The 22,039-nt window shown below is 28.4% G+C and overlaps 1 long non-coding RNA gene across 2 annotated transcripts; it reads right to left on the bottom strand.

Annotated features, from left to right (window-relative positions):
- Positions 1–2,449: 2,449 nt before the first annotated feature.
- LOC147802074 (uncharacterized) lies at positions 2,450–21,538 on the bottom strand. Of its 2 annotated transcripts, none has more exons than XR_015429570.1 (5): positions 21,499–21,538; positions 15,599–15,788; positions 13,090–13,208; positions 6,988–7,160; positions 2,450–2,576 (listed from the first exon to the last, which is right to left on the bottom strand). It is a non-coding gene; the product is annotated as an uncharacterized LOC147802074 (long non-coding RNA). The 2 variants fall into 2 exon arrangements; XR_015429569.1 differs by lacking the exon at positions 21,499–21,538 and adding an exon at positions 16,495–16,710.
- Positions 21,539–22,039: the final 501 nt, after the last annotated feature.

Here is a 22,039-nt window from a genome sequence, read left to right on the forward strand (position 1 = left end):
TGCAAGAACTCCTACGTGCTCAGACGGCGTGTCTCTATGATTCTGACACAGGGATTATCACTTCATGTTATTTTATACATTAATATGTGCACTCCAGCGTGTCAATTTTATTGAACTTTTCTACATGTACAACATTTTGTACTTAACTTTTTGAGATATAATTTTTGATCATTTTTCCTTAATTTATAACAACCAGTGTAACTTTTTGCACTATGTCATGAGAAGATCATGTAAAGAACCTAACTCATATTGAGCAAAATCTTCAGGAGCATTAATGCAATAATTATTGGCATGCTTTGATTTTAAGTGATAGACTCAATATTTTGTTTGAGAAAGTTTGTATAAGAACTGAAATAAGAATAACGAAAAGCAAAAATTTAAAATGCTATACAAACTCAAAGGAAAAAGTATAAAGGGAGACAGTGGTAATAAATAGATACTTTTATCAAAATAAAACTTTCATCCATGTTTGATTTTTTTGATAGATCTTACTAATTATTTACATTTAAAAAAATATATGATTAGAAAAAACACAAACTGAATCTTATTCAAAACGTTTCACTCTTTCAAATCAATTATAGTTCTAAAATGTAACTGTTTTTACAGTTAACAGAAACTCATCTATGCATCGGAGTTATGTAATTTTTTATTTCTTGTAAAAATAAAAAAAAAATCCCAATGAAGAAAACATTAATTTATAAAGAAAAAAATCATAATATATATTTCTTCCACATCAAACAAACTTCAATACAACTATTGAAATAAACTTTGTTGGAAATACAAAAATGTACAGAAATAAAAAATTATCTAAAATTTTTATTTTTATAAAAAATTACAAAAAGATATTTTAAAACTTTTTACTTTTTTTTGTACTAATGGTGTATCAGTTTTAATTTTCTGATTTATAAAAATATATTTTGAGCTTTAGATTGATATTATCACAATTCCTTAAGTCATTTTCATATAAGTTTGCAAAATTTCTATTTTGTTTTAATTTCATCACTTTATTAAATAGCATTTCGTATTAGCCCATTTTGAGATATCATGAAAGAAAGAAAAAAGATCAATAAAGTTTTAACTAAGAAATGTTTTATGGAGAATATAGTAAGGATAAATTAATGAATAAGATAAAAATCATAATTAGTGTAAATTATTGCTCTTATTTACACACAAACAGGAATTTTAACATGTACATTTATTCAAAGGGCTACGGTGGGCGTGGCCTACTTAGATATTTGATTGCCCATCACAGAAATATTGGACATCATCACTTTCCAAACAGAAAAAATCTTCGTTTCATGAATCATTTTGTTTAACAAGCTGCAACTTGCAGGGATCTACTACATTTTAAATTTTCAAATTCATGACTTTCCATGACTAATTCCAAGAATATTCCATGACTTAACGAAGTTACTATTTTCTCCGACAAAAGCACAACAATAAATTTAAAAAAGCATTATAACATTAATTGAAATAATAGGTATAACGAAAATTCATACTCTGCATCTTCATATTTATTTTAAATTTAAAAAACAGAGTAAAGAAAAAGTTGAAGCAATAAAATAGCTGAAAAAAATACAAAAGCAATTTGTTCCTCCTCTTTTTTACTGCAGAAATATATTTTAAAGATGCTTTTCTTGTGTATCGGAGATTAAAGAAATACTCTTGATATTTCTGTTCTTTTTTAGGAATAAAGAAAAAAATCGCCAATGACTGGCTTGCTTCAGCTAGAATTTTAAATTAATAAAGTAAAATAAAAATAATAACAAAAATTCTGAAATCACAGAAGTTTAAAAGATAATTCGCTCTAGAAATGATGTTTTATCTTTCATTTTTTTAAAGAACACCATCATTTTTAAAGAACACAATAAAAACATTTTATACTTTAATAAAATATGACTGTAAGTGGGGATTTTGTTACAAATTCAGATATTCGGTACATCATGAAATTGTGTGAGTGTGAGGGGGTAAATTCTATTTTAAAAAAAGAGACTTTTGGGGGCCCTGAATCCGTGATTTTTTAAAAATAAATAGTTAAAATCAAGACATTTCATGACAAATTTTGTTCAATACCAAGATTCAAGACTTTACTGGTGTGCGGATACCATGCACTTAAACCTGTTTCTCTATTGATCATAAATTGAAAAAGTTTTTGAACTTGTGAACATTTTTTTCCCCATTTGCTATTCAAAAAAGCAAGATCAATTAGAAGTCAAAACTAAATGAACACCAAAGATAATTGCCTAACAGTTATTAAATATAATTAACAGTACACAACTGTAAAACCTCAAAAAAAACTTCAAAATCTTTTGAGCTTTGAAACCAAATTATTTAATTTACACTCATAACTATTCTAATTTATCCAATCTGAAACAAGTGTAATTTAATACAGGGATTTTGTTCAAGACTATATTAAAAAATTTTATACTAAAATACTACAGCTAATTTATGAAATTAAAATGAACATACTAATTTTTTTTTACTTCCAATCTTGTCAAGAAATAACATCATTTAAGTATATGGCCAAGACTTTATTTGTTGAGCTGTTACTACTCGCCCCTTTTTGACTTGTTCAGCTAAATGCCAAAAATTGATAAAATGAGATATCTACATAAAGACACGAGAAAAAGAATGACATTTTTTTCACAAATATAGTTTAAAATTACAAAATTTAATTTAAAAGAAATAATTAATAATTCATAGAGCAAAAAAGTTATTTTATAGATTTATTACAGGGTTGCTACTCAAATCTGGGAAGAAAAAAAAAGCTCCCTGCGTTTTCCCTGTATATATTATACACAATATACTAAGAGGTAACACACAATTACAGCGCAAATTTGTACGCTATATCAGGATAACTAATACTAGTTTTAATTGCTAGAAAAACTTAAATAAGGAACAGTTTAACATACATAAAAAAATAAAAATACAGCAAATAAAATAGTAAAGTACAACTGAACTATATTTAAATACCCCATAGATTGCACTTAAAGAGGACAATATTTTGTAAAAAAAGAAAATAAGAAATAAATATTCCTTGCATTTTCCCTGTTAATTTAGTTGATTTTTTAATTCCCTTTATTTTTTAGGTTTTCCTATTCTACCTGTGGAGTGGCGACCCTGTATTTTACTTTCATTTCCTTAATTTAATTTTAGACGTTAGATATCAACTATTTTATAAGTTTTTAAGCAAATGTCAAAAGACTATGTCAATCAAACAATGTTCAACATTCATATCTTTAGAAATGAAAATTATCACATTTTATCCATAAAACTCTTGATCACTGTAACAATCATTTGCCTCATTTCTATTCCTAAATATATTTTTTTATCTGGATTTTTATTCCGATGTATTGTTGAATTATTCAGGGGTGATTGTGATCCCAACTCAAAAATCCTGAAAATTTCTTAATAAAATCATTAATGACGCATTTCAAAAAATTAATGTCTTTATAAAGTTAAATCATTTATATTTTCAAAACATTAAATTCTAAATAAATTATTTACAGCATAATTTAAATGAATAATTATGTATAAGTTTACTTTCATCTCTAATCACATTTATTATTCTGTCAGAAAAAATATTTACAAATGAAAGATGCCAAGTATAAATTCTAGTTCTAATATTTTTAAATAAAATAGACAAGAATTTTTACACATGATCGATGATTTCTTGATGGACCTAGGATTTCAGAAACTTCAGGTGTTGTTGGCGAAAAATGCGGTATTTTTCCGGAGCACAATCACCTCTTTAGCAGACTTAGCTGGTTAAAAACAATGCCGTTTAAACCAAATGATTTAAAAGAAAAAAACAAAGTCAGAATATTTTTTTTAAAAGAATCTTTTTAATAAATAAAGTTTCCTGTATTCATATTGATTTTTTATTTGTTTAAATATTGCGAAGTGACAAGATGGTTTTCTCACCTTTTTGGAAATTTTGAGTTAAATTCCGTTATTGTAAATAAACACAAAACTGCAATTTTCAAATGTTAAGGTAGAATTTGAGTTTTCACAAAAATACCAATGTGAAATAAAGTATTGTAAGCAAATTTAAAATAAAAACATGAGGTTTTGTAAAAATGCTTAAAATAAATTAGACCATAACTAATTCAAAAGTAATTCTTGTTCTAACAAAAGTATAAACAAGAATAAGGTGCTTTTCTAAATTTTATTTTTTCAGTTCAATTTCATATTTGTTTTCTGCTACTTAGATAAACAAATTTGAATTGTATACAAATTTGAATTTTATGCTTACATTCATTATTTTAAAATTCATTTTAAATATTTTCTAAGCAAATGTTTCATAATTTTGCAATATGTCAATAGGAACATTGTTATATTTAAAGCTCAATTATGTTAAAATAAGTGACACAAAAGTAAATAGCTCTTTGTTTTTCTAACGGTCAAAACTAAAACCCACCTTTACTATAATATGTGTGTATATATTTATGTAACACATTTATCAATTTTATTTCTTTTCATCAATCTGTTATTAAATATTTCTTAATTGAAAAAATACATTTTCTTGAATATCTCATTCTCCTTTACATTAAAATTCGTCACAATATATATACATATTCACACATTACTAAGATAACATTTAGATATAAAATACTATTTAACCTTTCGTTTAAAATATAAAAAAAATAAAAAAACACCTGGTTTTTGGGTTTTTATGAAGAAAAAAATAGCTTTTTAAACCCTGTATACCAGTCGCGAAAAATTTCAGTAACTTTTACTCCCTATTTAATGATTTTCAAGGACTTTTGAGGTAACTATTTTTTTTCTTCAACAAAAGTAATGTTGAGAAATTGGAATTAGTTTTTAAAAAGAAAAGGTTATTAACAGATCCACTAAAATATTTTTATCTGAGATGGTAGACAAAACTTTAAATATTTAATTAATTAAGCTATTTAATTAAATAACTTAATGAGAAAATTAGAATAATTTTCAGCATCATATTACACAGTTTTTCCTAGATGCAGGTGTTTGACCAATCTTAATCAGTCTTGATACATCTTTTGTTGTAAAGAAAAATATGAATATTGATTAATTTTAAGATTTTTATTTTATTATGTCTACCATCTTGGTTATATTTTTTTTTTTAAAAGAAATTTGTCGCGGCATATTTTTTAAATTGTTAAGCAACAAAAAATTTTGTACAGATAATGAATACTAATAATACATATTAACCAAATTACTGTGAGCATAAGTTTATAGTTATAACAGTCGTCTTTAGATAATTTTTGTTATTGCTTAGACATGCTTTTATGAACTGATATAGGTCAAATAAAAATTATACAACCTGGTTGCTTCGAATCAATGTGATCGAGGAAATGTGAAATCAATGCAATTTTAAAATGCAGCATCATGGGAGAAACAAGACAATGTAATATTTCAACTAAATAATATAATTAAAATGATGAAAATAATAAAATTGATAAATGGGCTACATAATTACAAACATTTAAAATTGTAAAAGTATATTTCAGCCTAAATGGTTCTAAAACACACACAAAAAAAAAATTACTTTTTGGTCATTAGCTTTAAATGTAACAATGTTCTTATTGTTATATTTCAGCATAAACAACAACAAAAAAAATTAAAATTAAAAATATTTTAAAAATATTTAAAAAAAATTTCTCACTTTTTTTTTAAAATAAAGTATAAAAATAGCAATTTTAAATATTATAATAATTAATATAAGCATACTGCATAAATACAATACAAATTTGTTCACCTAAATAATACAAAATAATTCTGAAATTAGACTGTTAAAATAAAATTTAGAAAAGTAATTCATTCCTGTTTATACCTTTGACTGCAGCAAAAATGTATCTTTTACAAGTTTGTAAAAATAAAGTTTGAAAAACTTTAAGTCTTTCAGTCTTTAATTCACACAATTTAACTAATACAAAAAAACTAACATAACAGGGAATAACTAACAATCTATTTTATTTTAAACATTTTAAGAATTATGACTTTATCTAAAAATTGATTGCATTAATTTCTTTTACACAGTCTTTTTTTTGGGGGGGGGGGAATTAATTTTACATAAGCAATTAAAAATTGCAGATTTATGTCTATTTCAAGCAGGTGAATTCCAATTATCAATTAAACTCAAAATTGCAACAAATGTGAGAATTTCTATTTTATTTCTCAATATTCAAACTGAAAACATTCACATAAATAGCAGAAAATTTATTGAAAAAGATGTTTATTAAAATTTAAAAAAATTATAAGAAAACCAGGCTTTATCTTTCTAAAAAATTTTTTTTTTTGGTTTTGACCTTGTTTTAAACGGACAAACTATAATTCATGAAAGAAATTAAGGGAAATAGACTAACGAACAAAACAAATTGCTATTAAACAACTGAAAACAGAATTTTATTATTTTTTTTAAATGATCTTTTTTTTAAACGATCTTGAAATGAAAATTTACTGTGGACAGGTAAATAAAATATATACGGGTAATTAAAAAAAATATAAACTTAAGAGTAAAAAAAAATGTACACTCAGAGGTAGCTAAATAATAAATCACTATGTGCCGAGGTCATTTAAAATAACTTAATTTTAAAGCAAACATAAGAAGTTAAATTTACATTAAAGATGGCATTTACATAAATTAATGACATAAAAGTGAGAGCGAAAACAAAGCGACAAAGAAGAGCCGATCCACACAAATGATTATACATAGGTAGTTCTAAATTAAATTTTTTAAAATACAGAACATCTGTGAGTCTCAGTTGATGTTGGTTTACGTCCCACTAGATCTGAACTATGGGATATTAGCGACAATCTGGGAAACATCGCAGAGGATGATCCGAAGACATGCCATCACCATTTTTCATCCTCTGGAGAGGGGATGACCTCTGCTTCAGTAGCCTGATGACATGCGAAGTCAATTACTTTGCTTAAAACAGTTTAACAAGGACCGATACAGCACACTCTCGGTCCCTTTGCATGCTGATCAAAGAGGTTACTCACCCGCACACTGACCGCAGCCAGTGATGCTTGACTTCAGTGTTCTATTGGGATCTTGATGATCAGTCAGTTCACTGCGGGACTCTCAGTGCATTTGCAGCTATGCAAAACAATAGCTATGAAGCCCCAACGTTATCACAGCCATTAGGATGAAGTCTATTAAGGCCCATTTAATCCTAAAAATAAAATATTATTAATAAAATATATAATAAAATAAATATATGTTATGGGAAACTATCAACAGTTTGAAATTTCTAACTTTTTGGATTGATAAAATAGATCGGTATCATAAGAACTAAATACTGCAACGAACTTGATTAAAATTTATAAGGTTTATGCCAATATGGCAACAATCTTCGTAAAATGTTCTACAAATGTCACCCAAATGATATGCATGGGTGCCAAATTTGTCGAAATATTAGGAATTAGCAAAATAATAATGAAAAAAAATTTCTATTGAATTCCATGAGTTAAAAAAAAAATCTAATTTTATTATTCTAAGCTGAAGGTTTCGGTAGCGAATATTATAGAAATAAATAAGTTCTTCCGCGCGTTGCAGGGTGGCCACAGTCTGGAAAATTTTTAAAAGAGGCGCCAATTACTTAATGAGGTTATTGTAAGTTTCAAAGGCTTTAATTTTAGAGATATTTCAGGAATACAATTTGTCAGCTGTAACATAAATTTACAAATATTTTTGGATAACAATTGCTACCAGCTTTTAAATTTTTCTGGAAAGTGGCTACACTTGGAAGGTTTGTCCACCCACTCCCCTTTTCCATGAGATGAAGCATTTAAAATTGAAATGTTTAAATTTCAAATTTACATGTGGATTACATTACATCTGTGGACTGACAGCTAGATTTGTCTATCAGCTAAAAGAAATATCGTTTGGGCTTTAAAAATTTACTTTATTTAGGAATTTATAGAAAGATTTAGATTTTAATAAACAGTACTCCTAAACCATTATCTTATATTATAACAATGGTAAAAGCATACTTAATGTTTATAATAATTATTCTTAATGTTCCTGATAAAAATTACTTTACATGATATTTACTATTTTGGACAATGCATTTGTCAACAAAAAAAAAAAAAGTTTAGTTCTGTTTTATGTATAAGACGCATTGCAGTGTAATGATATTGATGTGTATGGTTTTAATTTTTTATGTTGATAGAAGTCAATGAAAACTGCATTTATCTAAAAACAGAGAGCTTTAAATGCAATTTTCTTTAATATTTATAAATGAAAATAAATTCTAGTGAAGTTTCATTATTATATGTGTCCCAATTTCTGTTTTTTATTCTATGCAGCTGTCTCTTATCTCATAGCATGTGTACCATAATATAAATTATGCAAACATAAAGTTTTATTTTTCCCCTTCAAGTTTATCTACCATATTAAGATCTCGGTACACTAAAAGAATAGTACTCCCATTGGTCTACTAAATTTTTATTGTTTGGTGTGACTTTAAAAACTTATAATACTATAATTTATGCCTGACTAAGTTCTACTAGATAACAGAAAAGTCTGAAGCATCTGAAACAGGCTTCCCCGACCCAGGGATGACTATTTCCTCCAAACAGATAGCTTATTATAGTCACTAACTAGGCTTGTTATACGAGTGAGAAAAAAATAAAAAAGCTAAAATACACATATCAACTCGTGAAAAAATAATTTAAAAAAAGTATGTAAAACTCATTTTCATAATTTACATACTTATTTAAAGTTATAATTTGTGCACATTAACAGTCTAACAAACCAAAGATTATCATGATTAAATAGGATAACATAGTAAAGTAAAACAAAATAATGCAAAAATATTAAGAAAAATAAACACTAACGATTTATTTTTTTTATTCAGGAACTTTTTTCTAAAGTTTAAAAAGTTTGAAATTTTATCCAGGGACAAGTCAGATCTATCTTTTGCCTGGCTATAAAAGAAATCAGCTATAAAACTGAAATGTTATGCATATATTACACCAAAGACCATAAAAATCTTCAATTAGTAACAATCTTTAATAATTAAGAGTTAAAAAAAAAAAAAAAAAAAAAAAAAAAAAAAAAAAAAAAGGATGGTAGATTTTGACTTGAAAATATTTCGTATTTTATGCAAATTTTGCACTTAATACACAATAGAATTATTTACTTAATGGACAGAAAACAATTGAGAAAAATATTATAAAAACTTTAAAATGGCGAGCATAAATTATTAAATTGATCATTAATTTTTGTAAAGATTTAAAAAATTTTTAGCTGAAGCAATGTAACAAAACCAAAAGAAACATTAAATAGGGTAAACCAACCAGTGAAGGAACACTACCCAGTGAAGGAACATTTCATATATATTCATTAAAAATAAGAATTTGAAAGTTTTTCTTTAGATTGATTGGTAACAATAGCTTACTGCCAAACAATAGGAAGTCATCTAGCAATATTTTGGATTACCTGGTCAAATAGATTTCTCTGAAAAAATTTTTGAATTTGTTATTATCTCTGCAACACCTTGTTTCGTTGAAAAAATTATAAGGTGAGTGTACTTATATGTTTGAAGTGGAATTAATTGCATGTAGTAGTCTTATTTTTCTCACTGTGAAAAAGAGAATTCAAAATATAGTTATTGAAGTTACGTTTTATTTTTTTTAAAGCACCATAGCATAATCAAGTACTGAGATAAGGGGGTGTTTATTCACTGGATCACCAAACGATGAAAAACCAGTGAAGGAACAAGTGTTCCTTTACTAGGTTTTTCTCCCAGTTAATAAAAATAAAAGAAATTTTTTAATTTTCTTGTACTTTTAGTCACATTATACATCAAAATTCTGTTTAAAAGACAAAAAACAACTTCCAATCAGTGAAGGAACAGGCATGTTCCTTCACTGGATCACCAAACGATGAAAAACCAGTGAAGGAACAAATGTTTCTTTACTGGGTTCATTTCTCAGTTATTGAAAATAAAAGAAATTTCGTAATTTTCTTGTACTTTTAGTCATATTATACATCAAAATTCTGCTTAAAAGACAAAAACCAGCTTCTAACCAGTGAAGAAACAGGCATATTCCTACACTGGGAATACTTCCAGTGAATGAACAGTAATGTGTGATATATGATTTTACATGACTCTAGGATAAGTAATTCTGCTATATAGAGGACAACCGAAATTTTGTTAAAAATTGTATGAATAATTCCTGAAATAATTTCAGTTCAAAATGTTAATTTAATAGCTTAATTTATGAAAAAAATTATAATTTATATTTATTAACGGGCTGTGTAGTTACATCAAATGTTAGGCAACTTAATAAACTATGTTTACAAATCGAAAACTAATTAAATATAATCATAAAAATAGAACATTTTTTCGCTGGCTTTTGCACCAAGAACTCCTAATAAGCTATCATTATAGGATAGCAACGTCATTATATAATTTATAGAAACTACTTTACAATGTTAGAATTTAGAAGTAAGTTCCTCAACAAAAAACAAAGTTAAACAGAAATTTCTTCAAAACAATTTCTTCAGAAGCTTGAGAGGGAAATCCCTCAAGATATGTTGTAAATTTTTAACACAGCATTGACGGAAGAGTCTAATATCGAAAATGTCCAAGAGCCTGTACTTTTTCCAATATGGAAGAAGCACGTATTAAAAGAAGATCACTTGGTTAAGTCAAACTTAGGAACTGAAGCTAGTATTGATAATGAATGCATATTAGATATCGAATTTGAAATGAGTCCTCATGCTGATTCTCTTAGTTGAAAAAAGAAATGATTCTGTAAGTAAAATCAGTACTTCTAAAGATCCTCTAGATATAAGTCAACAAGAGATGGATTTGCCTCAAACTTCAAGACACCTTTCCCCCGTCTATTTTCGAGAAAGGCATTCTAGAAATGTTGCTGAAAAATCAGAAGAAGTTTGGAAGAGCCATTTACATTGGCCAAATATTGATGATAAAAAGAAAGGTCAAATAAGAAGAAAAGCGAATAAATTACCTTTTGCACTAACTTCAGAGAAATGGCAAAAATTTCAAGAGGCTGAAAGATCTAAAAAACATTAAAACAAGAGAACATGGAAAAGAAAAAGAAAGAAAAAATACTTAAAAAAGAAAAAAAGCTTCAAGAAATAAGAGGAAAAAGAGTAAACAAAAAGGTGATAAAATAATAATGATAATAAACAGCATCGGATGACACAATGATTTAGATTTGACTGTCAAATTATAAGAAAGAACGATTTTTTTAAATTTATTTTGTATTTAACATCACTTTAATTTCTAGTTCATGATTACAGAAAAAAATTAGCATTTTACAAGTACTTGTATCTCATAATTTCACAAATAGTCTTGTTTTTAGTCGGACCTCTATTTAACAAAATCACTTAATACCAATAATAAGCTCGTTATATGGAAAATTCGTTAAATAGAAAATCACCTCTTAAAATACTTAAACAACACAAAACAGGTTTTAAATTCTTAAACACTAGACATAATTAAAATAGCAATTGATACACTTTTATCTTGTAAACTAGTATCTACTATTTATCATATAAATCTCAACCATAAAAGAAATCTGCATGGAAAGCAAGAATAGAGCAAAACATTATCCAGTGTTACACTATCATGCTATATACATTTTCAACTAAAAAAAGTCTAAATTTATGTATAAAAATATAGTTGCATTTATTATAAAAGTAATTTTAAACATACATTACCACTTGCGTTAAGTTAAATTGCTACGGATGAAATCCGTTAATTTGAAGTGAGTTTTTCGTTTGAAGTGCAAACAAAAAGGGAAAGGGAATTTACAGCTTTCTCTAAGATAATTTTTAGACAAAACAGTAATACATTTCATAAAGCAGTGGCTTCGAAAATTAATTTAATGTCATTTCCCCCATAAATTGCTTTAACAAGTTTAAAATGTTAAGAAATATTTTGGAAAATAGGGAAATTGGATCTCAATGAAAAGTTCGTTAAATAGAAAATTCACTTCGCTATATGGAAGTTATTTTACAAAAAAATTTCCAAAATGCTCTTGGTTCCTCGAAAAAATTCGTAAAATAGGGAAATTCGTAGAATGGAAGTTCGTTAAATAGATGTCCGACTGTATTTGTATGGCTAAAAAATTCATAAAGAGCATTAATAAATAACCAAAATTAAGTGTTCCTTCACTGGGCAATTTTGTGTTCCTTCACTGGTAAGAGCTGTTCCTTCACTGGGTCTTCTTACTACTTGTTATTTGAACCTCCAAAACTTTAAAACAATATTATGTAAGTTCTCTGCAATTTTTTTGCATAATTTGCAATTAGTAACAAATATGTTGACACTGTCATTTAACTGAAATTACGAATTTTGAAATTAATATGATTTTTTAAAAGGCAAGCGAAGCTTAAGTGTTCCTCCACTGGTTAGTTTACCCTAAATTGTATGTGAAAACTAAAAACTAATCTATAAAAATAAACAGACTTTAAATAAAAAACTTTCATCAACAAATAATTTGAATGAAATGCTTATTATTTTACCATACTTAGTCAAAAACTACAATTTAAAAAAAAAAAAAAAAATTTTAAACATAGAAATGTTTAATAAATACAAATTATTATATCTTCCTCTTACAAAGTAAATATTATGTTTAAAAAAAAAGCCACAAAATATAAGTAAACAGCAAAAAAATAAGAAATAATTACACCTGCATAAACAAATATTTTTGATGAAAAATGAATTGTATGAAAATGAATTAAATAAATTGTATGTGAAAACTAAAAACTAATCTATAAAAATAAACAGACTTTAAATAAAATACTTTCATCAACAAATAATTTGAATGAAATGCCTATTATTTTACCATACTTAGTCAAAAACTACAATTTAAAAAAAAAAAAAAATTTCAAACATAGAAATGTTTAATAAATACAAATTATTATATCTTCCTCGTACAAAGTAAATATTATGTTTAAAAAAAAAGCCACAAAATATAAGTAAACAGCAAAAAAAATAAGAAATAATTACACCTGCATAAACAAATATTTTTGATGAAAAATGTAGACTTCCAACTTTTTTTTAACACATAAAAATTAAATAAAATAATTAAATTTCTTGCGCCTAGCTAACTGAAAAATACCTTGTTTTCGTACCCTCTTGTCCACCAATACCAAAAGGATAAATAGATACAGAACCTCTGTTCATCATCCAGTGCACTTTAAAAAAAGTCATTTCAAACTATTTAACTGAGAATATGCTCTGAAAGAGAATAGAAAAATGTTATAAAATTTCAACCAAACATCCATAGAAAAGTATATGACAATGTTTTCGAGTAAAGACATGACAACTTACTTCATTGAAATGAAGTAAATTTTCATGCCTGGGGAAAAGAATCAAAATTGAAGCAAAGAGGACAAGGTTTATTCGCAGTGGAGAAAACGCTAAAGTCAAAGTTGGCACGCATTAGACAATTGACTGTTTTATCCAGATTTAACCACAGTTTTAACACTCATATCAGAAACCTAAAATTTTAGGTAAGAAAATAATTATTAGCTAATATGAATGTGAAGTAATTATAAATAAATATAGAAAATAACAAGTGATCAACTATGATGTTCAATTGTTCTGACATTAACCCCCCCCCCCTTTTAGTTTTGACAATCACTGTCGACAATCATAAGTTTTGGTGAAGAGGATGATTGATTATCAATAATAAATATTGAATAATTATGACTAAGAATTTGCAAAATTGCAATTTATCTAATTTACTACTAGAAAAATATATAGAAATTGAAAAAAATTATGATTTTTTTTCCTGCACAAAGTGCAGTCACTGAAATATACAAAGTATAATAAATAAAGTTATGAAATAAAAAAAATAGAAGTCAATTTTGTTTCCTCCCCACAGATCTAATAAAATAAGTCAGAGTTTAACAGATGTAACAGTTGCTACAGTCAAATTTTTAATTTTCACTTCAAATCTATTGCAGTTTATTAGTAGTATATTTCATTTGAATTACCTATATGATAACTAAAATTTATTGCAAATAATCTATTTGATTAAATTTGTGTGAATACAATATTTTCATACTAAGTTATGCTGAAGCTACCAAATATTATACACTCATTTTTAAATTATTTTGCATACAAGCAATGGACAGATTTAGTTTTATCTAATGCTTAGCAAAGCGCTTCTTGTTAAAATTCTTAGTTGAACTATTATGGAATTAGTTGCAAATCACAATTTTTCAAATTTTTACATTTTATGCAGATTCTTAAAATAGAGATATTTAAATAATTTCAAATAGAGACCTGCTTTTACAAAAAAAAAAAAAAAAAAAAAAAAAAAAAAACAGAAATTTAGAATTACAGGCTCCTAAAGATCTGCAGTTCCATCAAAGCTAGTGAAATCACCGGAGTATTGGGAAATTTATTTTAATAACTGTACTAAATATTGTTATCAACTTGATAAAGCACTTTAACCAATTGATTGAAAAAAATTAATCGATTTATACGAGTAAATGATATAATGATTACATAGCAAAATTATTCCGCAAAATATATATAATTGTGCACTTTACAGTATAAAATTTTTTAGATTATTATTGTTAAATAAAATATGCAAGTTAATTTTTGGCATCGAATTATCGTTGGATAAACCATTTTAATAATTGTGGGCAAAAAATTTTCAATTCGACTAAAAAGTTCTTCAGATACAACGAAATATAAAACTTAACATCAAGGGGTACAAATTTTGGACTACTCTCCTGACCAAACTATTGGGACCTTTTCCACGATTGTGGGTCAGAAATCCTAATTCTTCAGAATATTTTGGGAATCAGATACCTCAATCCATCTGATTTTGTACCTTAAAATGTCATCTGCACTAATTAATTGCCATATTTGAGATCACCCTTTCAAACCATTAGGACTGAGTCAGAGAATGTGAAGATCTGATCATTAGATCAAAAATCATCCTGGGTGGTCAGCTTATTTTTTTCACGCTGCACACATAAGCATGAAAAACAAATAATGTGAATTACAAAAAAAAAAATTCGCAGGTTAAGATTATACAATTATTAGTGACAACTTTAGTTTTAATTAAGCTAAGAAATCTGTCTAAATTGTACCATCAATATTCAGACGAATAACAACTACCAACTCAACAATTAGAACAATAGTAATTATCTGTAATGTAAACTTAACAGTTATAATATATCGAACATAATAACCTTAAAATATAAATAATACATTAGTCATTAAGAAAGCAAATAAATTATTTTAGATACATTTTTAATATATGATGCATAATATGAATAATAATTATATTAATATTATAATTCAAATATTATGCATGATTGAAATAATTATGTAGATGGGTGTTTAATAAAATATCTTCAATGACAAAAAAGAAACTTGTCACTGGTTTTTATAAGTTTTTGCCACATTTCGACAAACAGTTTATTATACTTTTCGACAGGTTTTTGACATGTGTCAAAACCAGCTTTTGATGCAAAAACTAAAACCCTGGATAGTAAATGAAATCTCTCCAGGAATTTTTCCATATCACAAGAGCCTGTCGTGCAAACTGCAATTGCCAATGCATTTAATAGATTTTAAAATCTCAATTTAAAGAAAAAAAGATATACAAGCTTGATTGGAGGTCATGAGATATATATCCTTCAAGTTGGTCCTCGTCTGTAATGTGTCCAGTACCTTGTAAACCACTGCCCGGAAGTTGCAAATATTTGGAGATTATTCAGCTACAGATCATGATAGGAAAATCTTCCCATTGCCCAAGAATATATATGTTTCTTTTCTCCCGAGTAACACTTTTTCCTAGAGAAATATCAAAATTAAAACAACTTTTTTTAAAGCATCTTATAATTACAATCTAATTGATAATATAGATGGTAATAAAGATTTTCAAGCTATAATAAATCTTTTTCAAATATGTGATAACTAAAATACAATAAGCAAGAAAAATAAATTTAACAGCTTAAAACAGCAGTAATCCTTTAATATTTTACATAAACATTATAAAGCCTTCTTTTAAAAAAAAATATGATCTAAAGAATTATTAAAATATAATGAATTTTAATTAATACAACTAAATATAACAGGTACACAACTCCAAATCACAAATTTAATTCACAACTACTAATAGCATAGAAATTTTTATAATCATATGTTGAGTATGAATACTTAAACGAAATTTTAAATATAATATACTACTGATATTACACCTACATTTTAGAAAAATTTAAAAATGAAAATTATTACATTTTATATCTTTTAAGAAAATCAATATAGAAATGCATAAAATATTTACTAGTATAATAAATGGTTAAACTGAGCTCAAAAATAATTAACCTTAAAATTAAATCATGAAATACCTATTGCATTTTAATATATTTCACAATGTAAGCTATATTAAAATTTAATTTAGGCCAAGGGTCAGCAAATTAGTAGATAGAAAGAATAAAAAACAAAAGAAGTAACAAAAATTACAATGTGAAACCAAAGCAACTAACAGAAAGCTTACATGTTATTCAAATTAAATGGTTAATTCTATGTAGCTAAACTATAAATAAGTATTCTTTAAATTTGAGTGTTGTAAAATTACCGGAAAATTAAAACATTTTATTATATTTGAAAATGTAAACAGTTTTAAAACTCAATTTAGACCACCGCTGATCATAGTAGTATATAGGAAAGTAAATAAAACACAAGAAACAACAGACATTTCAAATAGTAGATTTGCAAAGTTAAGCTTATGAACTAACTTCATCCAATAACAAAAAGTCAATTTGTTACTGAAATAAAATGGTCAATACTATAATAATTAAGCAATAAAAAGAGTGCTTTTTAATTTAAAGATTTCATGAATTGCTTCATTATGGCAGCAGTAACTGAGAAATACTAATAGTAAATATATTGGGAGCAAGACAGGCCAATATTAATTGTATCGTTTATGTTGTTTGGATTTAATATAATAATATTCTACGTCCAGATATTTTTACAAAAGATTTTTATTTATCGCTTTTCTGCAACTCTTGCATTCCATCATTTTTAGTTGTCATCGCAACCAACGTTGCCACAACCCACAACTCTAATCAAAACATACTTATGCGCTACAGAGTAAGCTATAAGCCACAACAGTACTCCCTTCCCAGTAACTAAGTTACGGTACAGTATGATATTAGAACGAGCATCGTATTTACCAGTTACTTATGCTCAAATATTTCCAAACTCACTATTTACAAAAAAATATTATAGATACATATTTATAAGTGCTAGTCTCGAAATCGCACAGGAACTTTAATTGTCCGTCCTATACGTGATTGTTTTTCAGGAAGTTTTTTTATTTCAGGAGGTAAGTCTGGTGGAGGTTCGGCAGGTTGTCTTATTGTCTTTGTAGATTGTCCTGTAGTAACGTCTGGTATTTGCAAGAAATATGCAGGTTTTAATCTATCAACAGACACTGTAACGTCTCTGTTTTTGATTTTTACAGTAAAATATTTTTCTTTTTTGTCAACGACTTGAAAAGGACCATCATATGGAGGTTCCAATTGCTTTTTAACCCTGTCTTTGCGAATAAACACATGAGATGCTGTTTTTAAATCTTTAGGGACAAATATTTTCTGGACATATTTATTTGACACTGTTCTTGGTCCCATTTCTTCCATAGTTTTTTTAAGCTGCCTGACAAAACCATCAGGTGTGGTTGGAGTTATGTTCTCTTCGAAGAATTCTCCAGGTAATCGTATATTTTGTCCATAGACCATTTGAGAAATGGTGTATGTTGCATCTTCTTGCATAGCTGTGCGTAATCCAAGAAGAACAGTAGGAAGTGTTTCACTCCAGGCTAGGTTATTGTGTGCCATTAACGCTGTCTTAATAGATCTGTGGAGGCGTTCGACCTTCCCATTAGCCTGTGGATGATAAGCAGTTGTATGTTGTAATTTTATTCCACACATTTTAGATAAGGCGGTGAACAGCTCAGAACTAAATTGCGCTCCACGATCTGTAACAAGACGACATGGGGTACCAAATCTTGAAATCCAATTAGAATAAAACGCTTTGGCAACTGTTTCTGCCGACATGTTGTTTAACGGAATCACTTCCATCCAGTTAGAGTAACGGTCAATACAAGTAAGACAGTAAATATTTCCATTTGATGGTGGTAGGGGTCCAATGAGATCAATATGGACGTCACTAAACCTTTCTGAAGGAAGTTGGAATTCACCGAAACTTGATTTGGTGTGTCGATTTACTTTATTCTTTTGGCAAGCCATGCAAGATCGAGTCCAAAGCTGCACATCTTTACGGATATTTGGCCAGATAAATTTTGACGTTAAGAGCTTTACAGATGATTTAATGCCAGGATGGGATACGCCATGCATTTGCTGAAATATTTTCATGCGATACATTTCAGGAATATACGGTCTAATGCTATTCGTTGAAGTTTCACACCACAAAGACTTTCCCGAAGGTAGCGGATACTGCTTGAAGTTCAGGGAAGTTGGTGATGTCCTTAAATTTTGAAATTCTTTATCCATATTTTGTTCAATTGCTATTTTATCGTAGTCAATCAAAGAAATTTCGTCAATTCTAGATAAAGTATCTGCAACGATGTTGTCTCGACCTTCAATGTGTTGTATATCAGTTGAAAATTCTGAAATGTATTGTAAATGTCTAAGTTGACGAGGTGATGCTTTTTCTGGTTTTTGTTTAAATGCAAAAATTATGGGTTTATGGTCTGTGAATATTTTAAATGTTCTTCCTTCCAGTAAATATCTGAAGTGTTTGATGGAGAGATAAATTCCTAGCAGTTCTCTATCGTAAGTGCTGTAATGCTTTTGCGCTTCGTTTAATTTTTTAGAGTAAAATGCGATAGGTTTCCATCCATTGTCTTCAAATTGTTGAATTACTGCTCCGATTGCCGAATCTGAAGCATCCGTATATAGTGACAGAGGTAGTTCAGAATTCGGAAATGTTAAGAGTGTTATATTGACCAAATCATCTTTGCATCGTTGAAACTGTTCTTTCGCCTCATCTGTCCATTGAATTTTTCGTTTGTCTTTTTTTCGTGCTCCTTTAAGGTAATCATGAAGGAGAGATTGATTTTTTGATGCATTCCTTAAATATCGACGATAAAAATTAATCATGCCTAAAAATGTTCTGAGTTCGTGAATGGTGGTCGGAAGTTTGTAATTAACAATAGTTTGAACTTTGTCCGGTAACGGTCGTGAGCCTTCAGGAGTAATTAAATAACCCAAGAATTCTATTTCTTCCTTTCCAAAGATAGACTTGGAAACGTTAATACGAAGTCCATAATCATTCAATCTTTCAAACACTAACTTTAAGTGAGTTCTGTGTTGTTCCTCACTAGCAGATGCGATTAGAATATCATCTAGGTAGGGAAAAACAAAATTAAGACCAGAAAAAACCTTATTTACAAATCTTTGAAAAGTTGCTGGTGCATTCCTCAAACCAAAGCTCATCACATTGAATTCGTACAACCCAAATGGAGTAATAATTGCAGTTTTACATCTGTCTTCTTCGGCTATAGGCACTTGGTAATAGGCTTTAAATAAATCAATTTTGGAATATACATTTGTATCTTTTAAAATGTGATGAAAATCTTCAATCCTAGGAATGGGGTATTGATCAGGAACTGTTCTAGCATTTAGCTGTCTGTAATCTCCACATGGGCGAAGAGTACCATCCTTTTTCAAAACCACATGTAATGGACTTGCCCATTGTGAACTGGAGGGTTTTATTATGTTATTATCCAACATGAATTGGAACTCTTGCTTTACTATCGCCAGCCTTTGAGGATCTAGCTGTCGTGCTTTAGAATTTTCAGGTGGACCATTCGTTTCGATGTGATGTTGAACATTATGTTTTACTCCTGATAAGAACAAATTTGGTTTGCATAAATCTGGATATTGTTTTAGTAGAGTATGAAATTTCGTCGAACTATTTACTGTAACGATATTATTGTTTTCGCTGAGGGTAGCAACTTCACCAGTTACCTTTAGTTGAGTTACTCCATCAATCAGTTTCTTGTTATGCAAATCAATTACTAATTTAAATTTGTTAAGGAAATCAGCTCCTAAAATACCTTTATTAATTTTGGCTACTATAAAAGGAAATTGAAATTCTCGCCTAAGTCCTAAATCAAGGGATAACATTTTTATACCATATGTTTCAATTTCGGTACCATTTGCTGCATACAATTTGTAATCCATGGATTGTTTATCTTTAGTTGAAGCGGGTAAAATGCTAACATCTGCCCCACTGTCTACTAAGAAACGCACTTTCGATTTTTTATCTCTTATAAATAAGCGAAATTGGCGACAATCAGGAATATTATTAACAGGAGAGCTTGTCGCATTCTCTACTGCACATCGGCGTTTCCCTGATTGGATGACCTATCAGTTGACCAACTACACGGCTGAGTACACTTATCCTTATGGCATTTGTTACCAAAACGAAAATGATAGAAGCAGTATTTCCCTCTAGGATTAAATTTTCCCTTAGAAGTACTTCGAGGTCGTCTGCGGCACTGAGAATCGTTCCTTAAACGTGGTCTCGATATATGATCAATAGTCATTTCAGCAATTCGCTGTTCAAGGGATTGGATTTTCATTAATAGTTCTTTATTCGAGAAATTATCAGCTGCTGATACGCCAAAAATCTCATTAGAAGGTGTCATATCTGAAATCTTGTCAGCCATGATCGCCAATTTGGGTAATTCTTCGTCACTAACAAGTACTATATTACGCATAGAATCTGGCAGTTTTTCTAACCATAATGTTTTGATTAAATTTTCGGACACATCCGATGTTGCGACAGATTTTAGTTTTTGTAACAATTGGCTTGGCTTTAGATTACCTAGTTCAATTCCAGTTATAAGTTTTTTTATTCGAGTACTTTCACTTTCTTTAAATAAATCTAGAAGCCTTGTTTTGGATTCTGAATATTTCGTATCGGAATTGCTTGTTACAATATCCCAAATATTTTCAACATATTTCGGTTCTAACTGCGATACTAAGTAGTTAAATTTGGTTTCCTCAGAAAGAATTCCACTTATTTTAAACTGGGCTTCCACTTGGAAAAACCAAATTTCAGGACGATCAATCCAAAACGGCGGAATTTTTACACTTACTTTGCATAGTTCATTTGTAGAATCTTTAACCACTTTCTCGTCATCAGGCATACTTATTTCTATAATCCGGGTCACCAGTTATTGGGAGCAAGACAGGCCAATATTAATTGTATCGTTTATGTTGTTTGGATTTAATATAATAATATTCTACGTCCAGATATTTTTACAAAAGATTTTTATTTATCGCTTTTCTGCAACTCTTGCATTCCATCATTTTTAGTTGTCATCGCAACCAACGTTGCCACAACCCACAACTCTAATCAAAACATACTTATGCGCTACAGAGTAAGCTATAAGCCACAACAAATACATAAAATTGTAAATAAAAACACTTTATTTAAAATAACGGATGTGATATTCTACTGTATTTACTAAAATAAAATTAATATATCTGCCTAGAAATAAAGTCAGAACGACTGAACAAATTTAAGATTTCCAATAACAGCGCTTCGCCTAAGCCTTGAATTTGTTAACCAATCAAATTCAACGATGCGCGCAGTGTTGCCAGAACTTAAGATTAAAAATTAGCGAATGTGAGCTTCAAAAGTAGCGGATTCGAACATTTTGTAGCCCAAAAAACTACGTTATACATATATATTTTACTAAATTAAAAAAATAAGTCAAATTTCAATGCTGTAGTTGTAGTTCATTTACGATCGGCGACGGCTGGGAAACATCCGATGATCCAAAGACATGCCATCACAATTTTGAACCCATGCAGAGGTCATGGCACCCCCCGCTTCAGTAGCCCAACGACCTGCACGCGAAGTCGAGGACTTTACGGTAGATCAGTTTAACGAGGACCCATACTGCACGACCTCGGTCCCTACGCAGACTGACCCACGTGGTCACCCACCCGCGCACTGACCGCAGCCAGTGATGTTCTTTAAATAGTTATATTTTTATAACCGTC

The sequence above is a fragment of the Parasteatoda tepidariorum genome, chromosome 10, assembly GCF_982258835.1.
Source record: "Parasteatoda tepidariorum strain Cologne lab strain chromosome 10, Ptep-v5.0, whole genome shotgun sequence".
Classification (NCBI taxonomy): domain Eukaryota; kingdom Metazoa; phylum Arthropoda; class Arachnida; order Araneae; family Theridiidae; genus Parasteatoda; species Parasteatoda tepidariorum.